At 44.8% G+C, this 14,023-nt stretch overlaps 1 protein-coding gene across 2 annotated transcripts in view; it reads right to left on the bottom strand.

Annotated features, from left to right (window-relative positions):
* sema3c (sema domain, immunoglobulin domain (Ig), short basic domain, secreted, (semaphorin) 3C) overlaps positions 1-14,023 on the bottom strand; it is a 355,573-nt gene that overhangs the window by 225,587 nt on the left and 115,963 nt on the right. Inside the window, exon 1 of one of the 2 annotated variants that reach the window (XM_086010366.1) lies at positions 403-654. The exons of the other annotated variant lie outside the window; for it this stretch is intronic. The gene's annotated coding sequence lies outside the window, so the exon portion shown is untranslated. Of the gene's footprint in view, positions 1-402; positions 655-14,023 lie in introns of those variants that run through there. 2 annotated transcript variants of the gene reach the window in all.

Below are 14,023 nucleotides of genomic sequence, written 5' to 3'. Positions count from 1 at the left end.
AAGGGTAGGACTGTTTGTGTCCGAGGCGAGGGTGGGCGGGGGGGTGGTGGAGGGGGGGGGGGGTAAAATGCGTTGGCATTTTGGATGTCTTTTATTTCTTTAATGCTTCTGTCATTTTACTGAGATGATTTGTTACATTAGTTCACTGATATTTCCTCTTGGTTTGTCCGTTAATTTTAAAATATCTTTTCTCCCCTCCACCCTTCTTCTGATCCTAATATCCTTGTCGTCTCTTATTTTTCAATGAAGGGTAGAAACCTAAAACATTGATCGTCCATTTTCTCCACAGATTCTGACCGATCTATTGAGTGTTTCCACCTTTCTCTCCAGCACCTGCAGTATCTTACTATTGAATTCTCAGTTTTCTACAGTTCTTTCACCCTTAATGGTGACAGTTCTTACCTCGATGCTGTGTCACAAAACTCCTTCCCCTATGCTAATGGCTGGTGAGGATTCCACGGACCGCCCCACTTTCATTTTCTTCAGCAGCGAAATTTCAGAATTTTAAGGGACACGGAGAAATACAGCATCAAACTGAAAGTCAAGAGTGCTGGCAAAATCTCACTGAGGAAGCTAACAATAAAGGTTCTTCCAATATGGGAAAACCTTGACTGATAAATTAAGCTGAAAACAACGAAGTAAATGTTCCCTTGAACGAGCTATCTTGATGAATGCTCTGCTGTCATAGGCTGCACCAGTTCCTCCTGATTGTGAAAGCTGCTTTGTTGCCAGAGAGAGCCTGCTGGCCATTTCAGTCAAGGATCCGCAGCATCCCGCCCTCTTGTGCTATACTTGTCTGCAGACTAACCTCTCGGTCATTCAATGCTGCAAGGAACAAAACGTAAGCCAAGTTTCAGAATTGCTGAGTGATGGTTTACAAAGCCACAAACTCCTCAATCTCCCCCTCCTTGGCCAACCCCTCCTCTTCTTCTTGGTAGTCATGGAGTTATTTATACTTAACGATGCTTTCATCCAACAGGGCAACAGTATTTCAGGTCACTAAGGTGCAAGTGCTCAATGTTTGTTAGCTGGTAGATAAAATCACTGACAAGTGTCTTATTATATCTCATCTGTTTTAGAGACAGTCGAGCCAGCCTTTGTCCCAGCCACTCCTGAAGCTGAACACTCAGCATGAGTGATGCTGCCTCTGTTGCTGCACTTACTGGAAGACCTGATAAGGAAACATAACAGCAACTTTGAGTGTGTCTTCATGATCTGCAAACCCGCGGCTGCAATTTTCAGCAATGTCAACAATCTTTTCTGGTATTGAGCCACTTTGTGTAAAAGTTATGGGTTTATCTTGTGCATCGGCGTGAACCAGTTTTCATAGTCAGTGGAGCTGGGTAGTGATAACATGTGGGTGCAACCAATAGCTAACATTAGAGGAAGAAAAGTCTATAATCTCCGTTAAAGCAATGCTTGAAATCATAAATAATCCAAATTGGAAATTTTTTTAATAAATCTGAACAACCTCAAACTGGTTAAATTGAGGTTGGCATTCACCCTGTTCACAAACTTTATAGCTGTACGCAATATTCATTTTATGATTTCAATGAATGAATAGGGACTAAACGTCAAATCTTCATATATTGTATGCACAACTACAAAGACTGAATAGATGGGACAATGTTCATATTTTGAACCTGATTTATAGCTCTTTGTAATCCAGAATTAAAAAGAGATAACTTTCTTAGGCCTAAAGATTCGGTTGCTTTGCGCCTCCTAAGAGGGCGCTAACGGGGCGCAAAGCAACTAGCGCCCGGGCGCGGCACCGCCAATGCCTCCCACGAAACTCAGCGGCAGGTTAGCAGTGGTGGTAACCATAAGCACCCCGTGGCACTGCGCCGCCGGTGATGACGTCATCACGGTGCGCAGCGCCCTGGCCGCGATCTTCAGTAGCACCCCCTGACGTACCGCCAGACGCTATGTCCGACAGGGTCAGGGAGGCCTACCTGTGGCTGGGGTGGCGCCAATTAAAGGGAAGGTGCCGGGCGGCCATTTTTGTTGCTGGCCACCTGCCAGCATCTGCCCCCTCTGCTGTCCCCAGCCTCCTCTGAAGCCCCCCCATGGAGTGCTGGCTGCGCTTCGTGAGCCCGGCACTTTTCTTGAGTGCCGGGCTCTTTTGCCGGCACTCCGATCACTGGTGGCTCAGCTGGGCCCCAGGTCGTGCTGCGCAAGGCCCCTCCCCTTTGGCCTGCAGTACTGCGGTGCTGCGTCACGTAGCACCGCGATATTCACTCACAGCGCCCCAAGAGGGAAGCGGAGCGCTTCCAGTAGCACCCCGCTTCCCTCTTGGGATGCTACCGATGAATTTCGGCTGCGGGGGTGCTAATTTTTTTGGGGCACTAAAAGTAGCACCCCAGCGAAGTTAGCGCCCCAAAGGGGGCACGATTCAATTTTCCCACCTTAAAGTTTTAAACACAGTTATACATGATTGCTTTCAAAAGTTTAGATCAATTCTATCTTCAGTCTGCTGCTTGGAGCTGCCTGCTTCAAACTGGTTGCTAATGGATGCATCCAGCAGTGATCATTACGGGAATGTCTCTATAAATAATATTGACACTTACTAGATTAATGGAATGCCAATCAATGCTCATGTTTTATGACTACAGGTGGCGGGGGCACCTTTCACACTGAGTAACAACTAGCTCTCAAGATCATGTGGAATGTGAAAAGGAAATTCGGCCCATCATGCCCATTCCCTCCAACTGTACCAGGTACAAGTTCTATCATCATGGCTGTTATGTTCATTAATAACTAGTCATTTTCATTATGAACAGCTAGCTTCTAGCTAGACAATTTATTCATGCCATGTGGACTTCTACAGCATCCATCTTGACTACTGCCTTGTGGGTAGCCTAGTGCATTGTGGGTAGTCCCACTCTTATATACATACAGCTCCTACATACAGCAACATACAGCTCCACCTAGTGTACCATTCTAGAATGACATGTTACTGATCATTACATCCCCCTTTCTTTGAGGTTAAACAAAATCAGTATCAATCAACTTACAAGAAAAAACGATAAAGATTATATCAGTGACACTTTTGTTAGTTCTCTATAAACATAAACATTTTCACAACAGTCAACACATTTTCAAAGCTTTACTTTATACTCAAAGATTAAGTCTATCAGGCTTTTTTACTTCACGTGTGGATCTTCTCAGCACAGGTAAGTCTGATGTGTTTTCATGAGAGCCTGTATATGTGTTTGTGTTAGATTGTTCTGGTGGTGATTGACAAGATGCAGTTGCGGTATTGTCATCGATTTGCTCTTGGATAGTTTCTTGTGTTTTCAGGAGGGAACGGCGGTTCCTCCTGAGAATCTGTCCTTCCTCAGTTCTAACAGTGTATGACCTTGGTCCTACTTCCTCAAGAACTGTAGCTTTCCTGTTCCATGCATCTGGATCCTCAATCCTGACAATATCATCCCTTGTCAATGGTTTCAGAGTTTTGGATGACGTGTCATAGTATAATTTCTGTTTCAGCTTTAACAGTTGAAGTCTCTGTCTCAGTTCCTTACTCTGCTTTTCTTTTGCACAGCAGGGTAGCGTGGTGCACAACTTGCGACCCATTAGGAGTTCAGCAGGTGAAGAACCAGAGTCTAAAGGTGAGGCTCGGTAGCTCAGCAGGGCGAGATAAGGATCAGACTTGCTTTCTGTCGCTTTCTTCATTAGCTGTTTGAGAACTTGAATGCCTTTTTCTGCCTTACCATTTGACTGAGCATACAAAGGACTGGATGTGATGTGCTGAAAGTCATACTGTGCTGCAAACTGTTGCCACTCCTTACAGTTGAAGCACGGACCATTGTCACTAATGGCAATCCTGGGAATTCCATGTCTGGCAAAGATGGATTTCACATGCATTATGACATTGCTTGCTGTGGTGCTTGAGAGCAGCGCCACCTCAGGATAGTTAGAATAGTAGTCAATCACTATTAGATATTCTTTACCATTCAAATGAAAGAGGTCCATACCAACCTTTTGCCATGGTGCTGTTGGTAAGTCAGCTACTATCATTGGTTCCTTTGCTTGTTTGTTTTGGTGTTTCTGACATGTCTCACATTCGCCTATCATGTTCTCAATGTCCTTATTTATGCCAGGCCAATAAACAGTGTCTCTTGCTCTCCTTTTGCATTTTTCAATTCCGAGGTATCCCTCATGAATCCTTTTGAGCATGTCTTGATGTAGAGCCTGTGGAATGACTATTCTGTTTTGTTTTAGTAATAGTCCACTTGCGACACTCAACTCTGACCTGATGTGATAGTACTTTGGACAGGAACCTTTTGGCCAACCATTGTGAATGTTCTCTATTACTGTTTGTAACACTGTATCTTTTACTGTTTCTTCTGCTATTTGCTTTGATTTTGTGTCTGACACGGGCAGCGCAGCAGTGACTATACTCACATGAACATCCACGTCTTCTTCAGTAGAGCTCACATGACTCATTGTGGGTGCTCGGGATAGTGCATCTGCTAACACTATGGGCTGGATTTTCCTAAGCCCCTGGAGTCGGGTTGGAGGCGTACGGGCGATAAAAATCGGAGATCCGGGGGTCCCGACCCCATCCTGCCTCCAACCCGCCTCCATGTCAATTTCATAGGAGTCGGGTTGCCGACAAGTGCTGGAACCCGACTCCCAGAGGCGGGAAGGGATTAAAGGCAATTAAACTGCCTGTTAACAGGTAGTTAACAGGTAGTTTTTTGCCTATTCGCGATTTTTATTGCTGGTTTGTGGGCTTCCCGACAGCTCCAAACCACGAAAAGTTTTTGAGGCGGGACATGGGTCTGAGGTCTTGGAGGGGTCGAGATGCCCAGTGTTCAGGTGAGTGAGGGGTGCAGGAGTGCAAAGGTCAGTGTTTTGCAAGTGTTTAAAGTGTTTAAATAAGTTTAACTTACTTTTACTTACCTTTACAGGAGTCCTGCATTCCGGTGTCGGGAGTCGGCTGCAAGAACCACAGAAGCTCCGATTTAAAAAAAAAAAAGTCAGCTTCTTGGTTTCTGCAGCAAAATGATTTTAAAGTTATCCTGAGAAAGGACTGAGGCTGAATTAGCAGTTTTTCAGTGCTTGACAGCTTCAAACAGCTGTTAAACACTGATATTTCATCTGCCAAAAGCTTTTGACAGATGAAATGTCAATCTCTGATGTCACCTGTTGCCGGGTGGCCCTTAATTGGCCTGCTGAGCCCACAGGGCGGGCTCAACAAGGTCAATCAGAGGAAAATCCAGTGGGTTGGCCACATCTCCATGGAGGCAGGACAACAAGCCCGAATGTGGGTTTCCCACATCCAACCCGCCCCCGTAGCAAAATCCAGCCCTATGTGTTTGCCTGGTGTGTAGATCAGTTCAAAGTCATATCTTTGCAGCTTCATCATGAGTCATTGAATCCTTGGAGACATCTCATTCAGGTTTTTTTTTTATGATGGCAACCAGTGGGCTGTGGTCTGTCTCAAATGTGAAGGTGGAAAGTCCATATATGTAGCCATGGTACTTTTCTAGTCCAACTACCAAGCCGAGACATTCCTTTTCAATCTGGGCGTATCGACACTCAGAATCAGTCATAGACCTGGAGGCATAGGCAACAGGCTTCCAATCTTCACCCTCTGCTTGTAGCAAGACCGCGCCTAGGCCAACTTTTGATGCATCCATTGACACTTTGATTCTCTTTGTTGGGTCAAAGAAGGTGAGTAAAGGTATGGTTGTCAGCACTGTTTTGAGGTTCATCCACTCTTGTTCATGTCTTTCTGTCCATGCGAACTCATTTGTTTTAAGTAGCATGTCTCGCAGACAGGCTGTCTTGGCTGACAAGTTAGGAATGAACTTTCCAATGAAGTTTATCATCCCCATGATGCGTAGCACTCCTTTTTTGTCAGTGGATCAGGGCATGTTGAGTATGGCATTTACTTTTTCCATATCTGGCTCTATTCCTTTACCAGATAGATTATCTCCTAGGAAAGTGACTGCCTGGATGCCAAACTGACACTTGGCTTTGTTGAGCTTCAGTCCATTCCGGCGTATGCTCTGTAGCACTTTAGTCAGTCTCTCATTGTGTTCTTTCAGTGTGGAGCCCCAGATGATGATGTCATCAACATAGACCCAAACTCCTTCCAGACCTTCAATTATGTGTTCCATCACTCTATGAAAGATTTCAGATGCAGATATTATCCCAAAAGACATTCTGAGGAAACAATACCTGCCAAATGGTTTGTTGAAGGTACAGTATTTGGTGCTCTCTTCATCCAGTTTTAGTTGCCAAAATCCTTGTGAGGCATCGAGCTTTGTGAAGTATCTGGCACCTGACATTTCACTGGTGATTTCTTCTCGCTTGAGAATCTGGTAGTGTTCACGTTTTATGTTTGCATTTAAGTCCTTTGGATCCATGCATATTCTTAGATCATTGTTCTTTTTCTTTACACATACCATGGAGTTAACCCAGTCTGTTGGCTCTTCGACTTTCCTGATGACTCCTAGTGTGGTCATTCTGTCCAGTTCATTCTTGAGCCGGTTATGCAGGGGTGCTGGAACTCTCCATGGAGCATGTACCACTGGCTGAGCATCCTCCTTTAGCTGGATCTTGTAAGTGAATGGTAGAACTCCAAATCCTTTGAACACATCCTGGAAATTACTCACTACAGAATCCATCGAGTCATCTGGTCTGCTTATGGCACAGTTTATACGGTAGACTCTCTTGACCAGTTCTAAGTCCTCACAAGCTTTGTCACCTAGTAGTGAATCAAGTCCTGCAGCCACAACAGAAAACATGAGATGATGCACTTTGTCTTTGACTGTCACTTTAAGTCTGCATACACCTAAGCTATCTATTTTCTGTCCATTATAGTTCTTCAGTAGTACTGAATTTTTCTGTATTTTGGGCTTTTCTTTCATATTTTTAATGTCACTCATACTGATTAAGTTTGCTTTTGCCCCAGTGTCTAGTTTCAATGTAACTAATGCTCCATTTACCTGCAGTGGGATCATCCATTTGTCCTCTTTTACTGCATTAACTTTATGTTCAGCATTGTCCATTCCTGAGGGCTGCACATTTTCTGTATCCTTTTTGATATTGTCACATGACACCATTCCTACAGAAAATGTCTCACTTAAATCAGTGTCCTCAATCACATTGACTTGGACTTGTTGCCCTTTCTTTGTTTTTACTTTTGAAAAGCATTGTTTGGCAAAGTGATTCTTTCCATGACATTTTGTGCACATTTTTCCAAACGCTGGGCATTGTCGTGACTGGTGTTTGTAACCACAGCGTTTACAATTAAAAATTCCTTCCTCCGATTGCTTTTCATTTCTGTTCTGCCCACGTTTCTTTCTTTTGTAGGACACAGCACCGACAGCAGCACTATCACTTACTACAATCGCATTATTATTAATTTCACTGAAAGTCTTCACGTGCTGTCGAGCTAGCTCACTGGCTTGGCATATTTTCACAGCATTTTCCAATGTTAGTTCGGTTTCTCTTAACAGACGTTCCCTGACCTTTTTATCATGAATACCAAACACAATCTGGTCACGAATCATGGATGATTTCAGTTCAGAGAAATTACATGTCTGTGCTTTCAGTTTCAGATCGGTCACAAAGCTATCAAAAGTCTAATTTTGCTGCTGTGTCCGTGAACGGAACACGTATCTCTCATACGTCTCATTCTTTTTGGGAGAACAATGTGTATCAAATTTCTTTAGCACATCATCCAGTTTTTCTCTGTCTTGCTCTTGATCAAATACAAACGTATTAAATACCTCTATCACCTGTGGGCCTGCAACCGTGAGCATCAACGCTATTTTCCTTGCGTCTGGCTTCGTACCAAACCCGATGGCAGCAATGTAGAGTCCGAATCGTTGTTTGAAAGTCCGCCAATTGCAGTCGACATTCCCCGTGAGTTTCAAACCCTCCGGTGGCTTCAAATTCTCCATGTCGCATTTCACAATATTCAGCAGATTTGACCACTTCTGGTACCATGTTATGTTCATTAATAACTAGTCGTTTTCATTATGAACAGCTAGCTTCTAGCTAGTCACTTTATTCATGCCATGTGGACTTCTACAGCATCCATCTTGACTACTGCCTTGTGGGTAGCCTAGTGCTTTGTGGGTAGTCCCACTCTTATATACATACAGCTCCTACATACAGCAACATACAGCTCCACCTAGTGTACCATTCTAGAATGACATGTTACTGATCATTACAATGGCCTCTTAACTTTAACATTTCCTGAGGGAGGGAACCATCACAGGTGAAACTTCTATGAAGCCTAAGCGACCAACTTCCTCCAGGTCACGCTGCCATGTACTGAGCAATTTGGTCCAGTGTTCCATCAGCTACTATTAAAGCCTGATGCATAGCAGAGCAGCCTGGCAGGTCCTTTTAGCTTCGGAGTTGTTCTGCCAAGACAACTGCCTTGCAGATAAAGTACATATGTTGCAAAAATAACAGGAAACACATTTTCTGTAGCGTTCTGCAATTCAAATGCAAATTAACTGCAGATGGTTGAATTGTTCTGCTAAAATTCCAGAGTGTACAACTTCTTTTAGAAAATGCAAAGGTTTCAAAACTCAGGATGAGTATATAAGAAGTGGACTTAAAAAGTCTTGTCAACAATGCAATGCTTTTTCTTCCCCTCACCCTTCCCTCCCAAAAATGTGGAGTCCCTTCTCGGGTAACAGTTGCCCACGGACCAACTGCTCTTCAGAATCTTGCCCAGGTAACTGTTATTCATTAAGAGTCTGGGCAGTAAGTGTTGGCAGGCTTCGTGAGGGGGAGGGTTTTGCTGCCATTCCTGATTCTGCCCACACTCAACATCCTCACAGGTGCACTTCCAGTAGAGGTAACTGGATAGTAATTGGGAGTGGGGCCCTTGCTGATTTTTTCTCTCACTGTGCGAGGGTTCCAGTGACCAGATGCCATTTCACTGCCATTCCCCCAGTTGGGATCAGCTAACTCAGCACAGATTGAGGATTGAACCCGAGATCTTGCCAATTTGTGTGCTTCAACTAATCACTGGATAACATTATTGAGCCATCAGGGAGCAAACGATACTTAGGATTTAAACACTCTGGTAAAATATAGGTAAATTTGTGAGAGATTGCAGTGCTCTGAGATGCAGAGGGATCTGGGTGTCCTAGTGCATGAATCGCAAAAGGTTAGTATGCAGGTACAGCAAGTAATTAGGAAAGCGAATAGAATGTTATCGTTTATTGTGAGGGGAATTGAATACAAAAGTAGGGAGGTTATGCTTCAGTTATACAGGGCATTGGTGAGACCACATCTGGAGCACTGTGTACAGTATTGGTCTCCTTATTTAAGGAAGGATATAAATGCATTGGAAGCAATTCAGAGAAGGTTTACTAGACTAATACCTGGAATGGGCGGGTTGTCTTATGAAGAAAGGTTGGACAGGCTAGGCTTGTATCCGCTGGAGTTTAGAAGAGTAAGAGGTGACTTGATTGAAACATATAAGATCCTGAGGGGTCTGGACAGGGTGGATGTGGAGAGGATGTTTCCTCTTGTGGGAGAATCTAGAACTAGGGGTCTAAGGGGTCGCCCATTTAAGACAGAGATTAGGAGAAACTTTTTCTCACAGAGGGTCGTGAGTCTTTGGAGCTCTCTTCCTCAGAGGGCGGTGGAAGCAGAGTCCTTGAATATTTTTACGGCAGAGGTAGATAGATTCTTGATAAGCACGGGAGTGAAAGGTTATCGGTGGCAGGCGGGAGTGTGGAGTAATCGGATCAGCCATGATCTTATTGCATGGCGGAGCAGCCTACTCCTGCTCCTAATTTGTATGTTCGTATGTACAACATTATTATTTTTTGCAGCTTCACTGTAGCATTTTGTTTTTTTAAATGATTGAGAATTCCCAGACTATCAGCTAATGAATACTGCCCTCATCACAAATGTGACCTTTCACAAGTAATTTTTGTCCAAGGACTAAAACAATGATAACATAGAAACATAGAAGATAGGAGCAGGAGTAGGCCATTCGGCCCCTCGAGCCTGCTCTGCCATTCAATGCGATCATGGCTGATCATCCAAATTCAGTACCCGGTCCCTGCTTTCTCCCCATACCCCTTGATCCCTTTAGCCTTAAGAAATATATCCAACTCCTTGTTGAATATATTTAATGAATTGGCCTCTACTGCCTTCTGTGGTAGAGAATTCCACAGGTTCACCACTCTCTGGGTGAAGAAATACCTCCTCATTTCTGTCCTAAATGGCCTACCCCTTATCCTTAGACTGTGACCCCTGGTTCTGGACTCCCTGACCATCGGGAACATCCTTCCTGCATCTAGTCTGTCCAGTCCTGTCAGAATTTTATAAGTTTCAATGAGATCCCCTCTCATTCTTCTAAACTCCAGCGAGTACAAGCCCAATCGACCCAATCTCTCCTCATACGTCATTCCTGCCATCCCAGGTATCAGCCTGGTGAATCTTCGCTGAACTCCTTCCATGGCAAGAACATCCTTCCTCAGATAAGGTGACCAAAACTGCACACAATACTCAAGATGTGGTCTCACCAAGGCCCTGTATAGCTGCAGCAAGACATCCTTGTTCCTGTACTCAAACCCTCTCGCTACGAAGGCCAACATGCCATTTGCCTTCTTAACCGCCTGCTGCACCTGCATGCTTACTTTCAGCGACTGGTGCACAAGGACGCCCAGGTCTCTTTGCACTTCCTGTTCTCCCAATCTATTGCCATTCAGATAATAATCTGCCTTCCTGTTTTTGCCACCAAAGTGGATAACCTCACATTTATCCACGTTATATTGCATCTGCCATGCTGCCCACCCTCTGGGCAGAAAACATTCGCTAAATTCGACAATGTTCCGCATTATATTTTGCCATGATGTTTATTTTTTCGTGTGTATATTACGTTGACTACCTCAAGCATACTTCTGAAAAATATCACAAACAATTGGATTTGAGGTCAAATCTTGTTTATATGTAAATAGATGAGATATGATCGTTACAGCTGTAATGCTGTCCAGTTTTTACACCTTACGCATCTGACAAGAAAACCCCAAAGGCCCACTATCCAAACACTGGTGGCAGACAACAACTGTTTGATCAGTTAAAATGTAGCATCATATCCTGCAGAAAAAGAGGAAGCAGAAAGTATATTTCATCACCTCGAGGGATTAAGCAGCTGTTGTTGAAATAGCTGTTATCACCTATATAACCATCTATGTTTGGACATCATTTGGAATTATTAATCTAATTATATCTGCAAGAAGCTTGGCGGTTTACTGCATGGCATTTAAAACGATTAGTCACTGCATTGTTAGCATTTTGCAAAACCTAAGAGACATACTGCTCCAGGGATCTCGCTTTATTAACTCTGCTAATTCCTCCATTGTTCCATCAGCCTCAATTGTTTGTCTAATGCTGCACAGTAGAGGGAGCAGAAATAGTCAATCATTCCTGATGATCCCCTTGGACATCTCACTGTCTCCACTAGAACATACACAGTAACGTGCCCATCATACAGCAAATGCTGGACATTCGTAATCAATAATTTTGATGCTGTTGTTGCTCAAGAAGGTTTTATAACAAGTGTCGGCTAAAGCAAATCACTAGCAAGTAATACTGCAGCTGGTGTGTCTTTAATGGACAGGAAGATCAGGCGGGCCGGATAACAGGCGGCCGATCTGATACCGCTAGTTTTACAACCCAGTGAAGTTGGAAGTTACCACAAAAATATTTAGCTGCAAAGGGTAAGATTGAATCAGAGTCTAAAGAAAGAGCCAAGCAAATCACGGATCACACTGCTGACAGAATGGATGTAGTTCTGGAGCCTCTGTGCAGGATTTTGACAAATGACTGTCACCAGGCCGAACCTTTGTTCGGTTATGTCTATAGTCATGTCTTTACACAATTACTGCAAAACCAGGATCCGGTCATCTAATGTCACTTTACTGACTGTTCAAGAAGAATGAACTGAGAGATTCTGTTCCAAGATAGCTGTGGACAATGCATTCTAGTCACTTAATGGGCAATTTCCTGACACAAATTGGAAATCAATGACTTGCGTGTGAGACTCAAAACCTGTGCCAGGAACCATATTGTGAGAATAGCTCCTCTTCTTCCGTTATGTGTGCTGTGTAAAACAAATTTGCCTGAAGTATGTGCCCTCTGTAATTACTGTAACTGCTGAAAACTCTGCCATGCAGAAAAATCCCAGTTTTGGTCCAATTATGATGATTCCAGTGAGCTTGTCTCTTTAAGAAAATAGTGTCATTTATGCACAGAACCTCAAAGCACTGGAGAGGTACCACCAACGCTGCCTCCGCAAGATCCTGCAAATCCATTGGCAGGATAAGCACACCAACTTCAGTATTCTCGTGCAGGCCAACATCCCCAGCATCGAAGCGTTGACCATGCTCAATCAGCTCCGATGGACAGGTCACGTCATCTGCACGAGACTCCCAAAACAAGCGCTCTACTCGGAGCTCCGACACGGCAAGAGAGCCCCAGGTGGGCAGAGGAAACGCTTCAAGGACACTCTCAAAGCCTCCATGAAAAAGTGCAACATCCCCACTGACACCTGGGAATCCCTGGCCCAAGACCGCACAAAGTGGAGGAGAAGCATCCGGGGAAGGCGCCGAACACCTCGAGTCTCTTCGCCGGGAGCAAGCGGAAGCCAAGTGCAAGCAGCGCAAGGAGCGCACGTCAACCCAAGCACCCCACCCACCCGCCCCTTCAACCACCATCTGCCCCACCTGTGACAGAGACTGTAGGTCCCGTACTGGACTCATCAGTCACCTGCGAACTCATTTTTAATGTGGAAGCAAGTTATCCTCGGTTCCGAGGGGCTGCCTAAGAAGAGAAGATGGCATGTTGATATTTTTGCTGTCTGCCTTTTGAATGATCAGAAGATTTCCTCTGTTATCTGTAACTACATCAGCTTTATGATTGTGCTACAGATTATGCACAGAGTAAACCTTCTTCCTCTATCAGATTTGTGCAACACTTCAAATTTCACAAGCTTCTGGCAGTGACATCACAGAGATGATTATCAGGGAGTCATTTGAAAAAACTGATTGATGAGGATAGTTAATAATTTTAGACAATCATAACAACAACTTTCATTTAGCGCCTTTACCACATTGAAATGGCCCAAGCCAGTTATGTGGGAGATTTTCAACCTGCGCCCGCAACGGACGGGAAGCAGGGAGGGAGGGCGGGGGAGGGGGAGAGTGGGGTTCATGGTGCCTGCCAGGCGGGAAGCCCGACCCATTTTCAGCTTGGGCCTCATTCGAGTTCCGCTGATGAGCTGCCGGCGCCAAATGGGCATTCTGCGGCAGCTCACCAGTTTTGGAAGGCCGATAATCGTCCATTCGCTACATGGAGCTGACGGGCAGATGGGGCCTGTTGGGAGCTGACCTCAGTGGGGCGGTGGAGGGTGTAGAACAGGCCGGCAGCGGGCCGGAAAGTTTTTGTTGGACCACGAGGAGCATGAATGCTTTTTCCTGGCTCTACAGAAAACCATCAAATACAAAAATGTATCTTTTCTTGAGCAGTTTGCAGTGGTTCCTTGAAGGACCTTTGGTTAAGCCGCTCATGCTTTGTACAACTGGGCCTAGTGTGCACGATGCTCTCACTTAGACATGAAAATTGTGTCTGAAAAGAAAGATAATCAAACAAAATGTGGAAAGGCAATAATTTGATGCAAGGTTTCAGATATTGTCTTAGGCTGTAAAAGGCTCAGGCCAACATCCCCAGCATCGAAGCTTTGACCACGCTCGATCAGCTCCGATGGACGGGTCACATTGTCCGCATGCCCGATACGAGACTCCCAAAGCAAGCGCTCTACTCGGAGCTCCGACATGGCAAGAGAGCCCCAGGTGGGCAGAGGAAACGCTTCAAGGACACCCTCAAAGCCTCCTTGAAAAACTGCAACATCCCCACCGACACCTGGCCCAAGACCGCACAAAGTGGAGGAGAAGCATCCAGGAAGGCGCCGAACACCTCGAGTCTCTTCGCCGGGAGCAAGCGGAAGCCAAGCGCAAACAGCGGAAGG

This window comes from Somniosus microcephalus, chromosome 17 (genome assembly GCF_052327205.1).
Source record: "Somniosus microcephalus isolate GS21.2 chromosome 17, FLI_Smic_1.0, whole genome shotgun sequence".
Lineage (NCBI taxonomy): Eukaryota > Metazoa > Chordata > Chondrichthyes > Squaliformes > Somniosidae > Somniosus > Somniosus microcephalus.
Note: the sequence above shows the minus strand (reverse complement) of the source record. Positions and strands in the feature narration are given on the sequence as shown.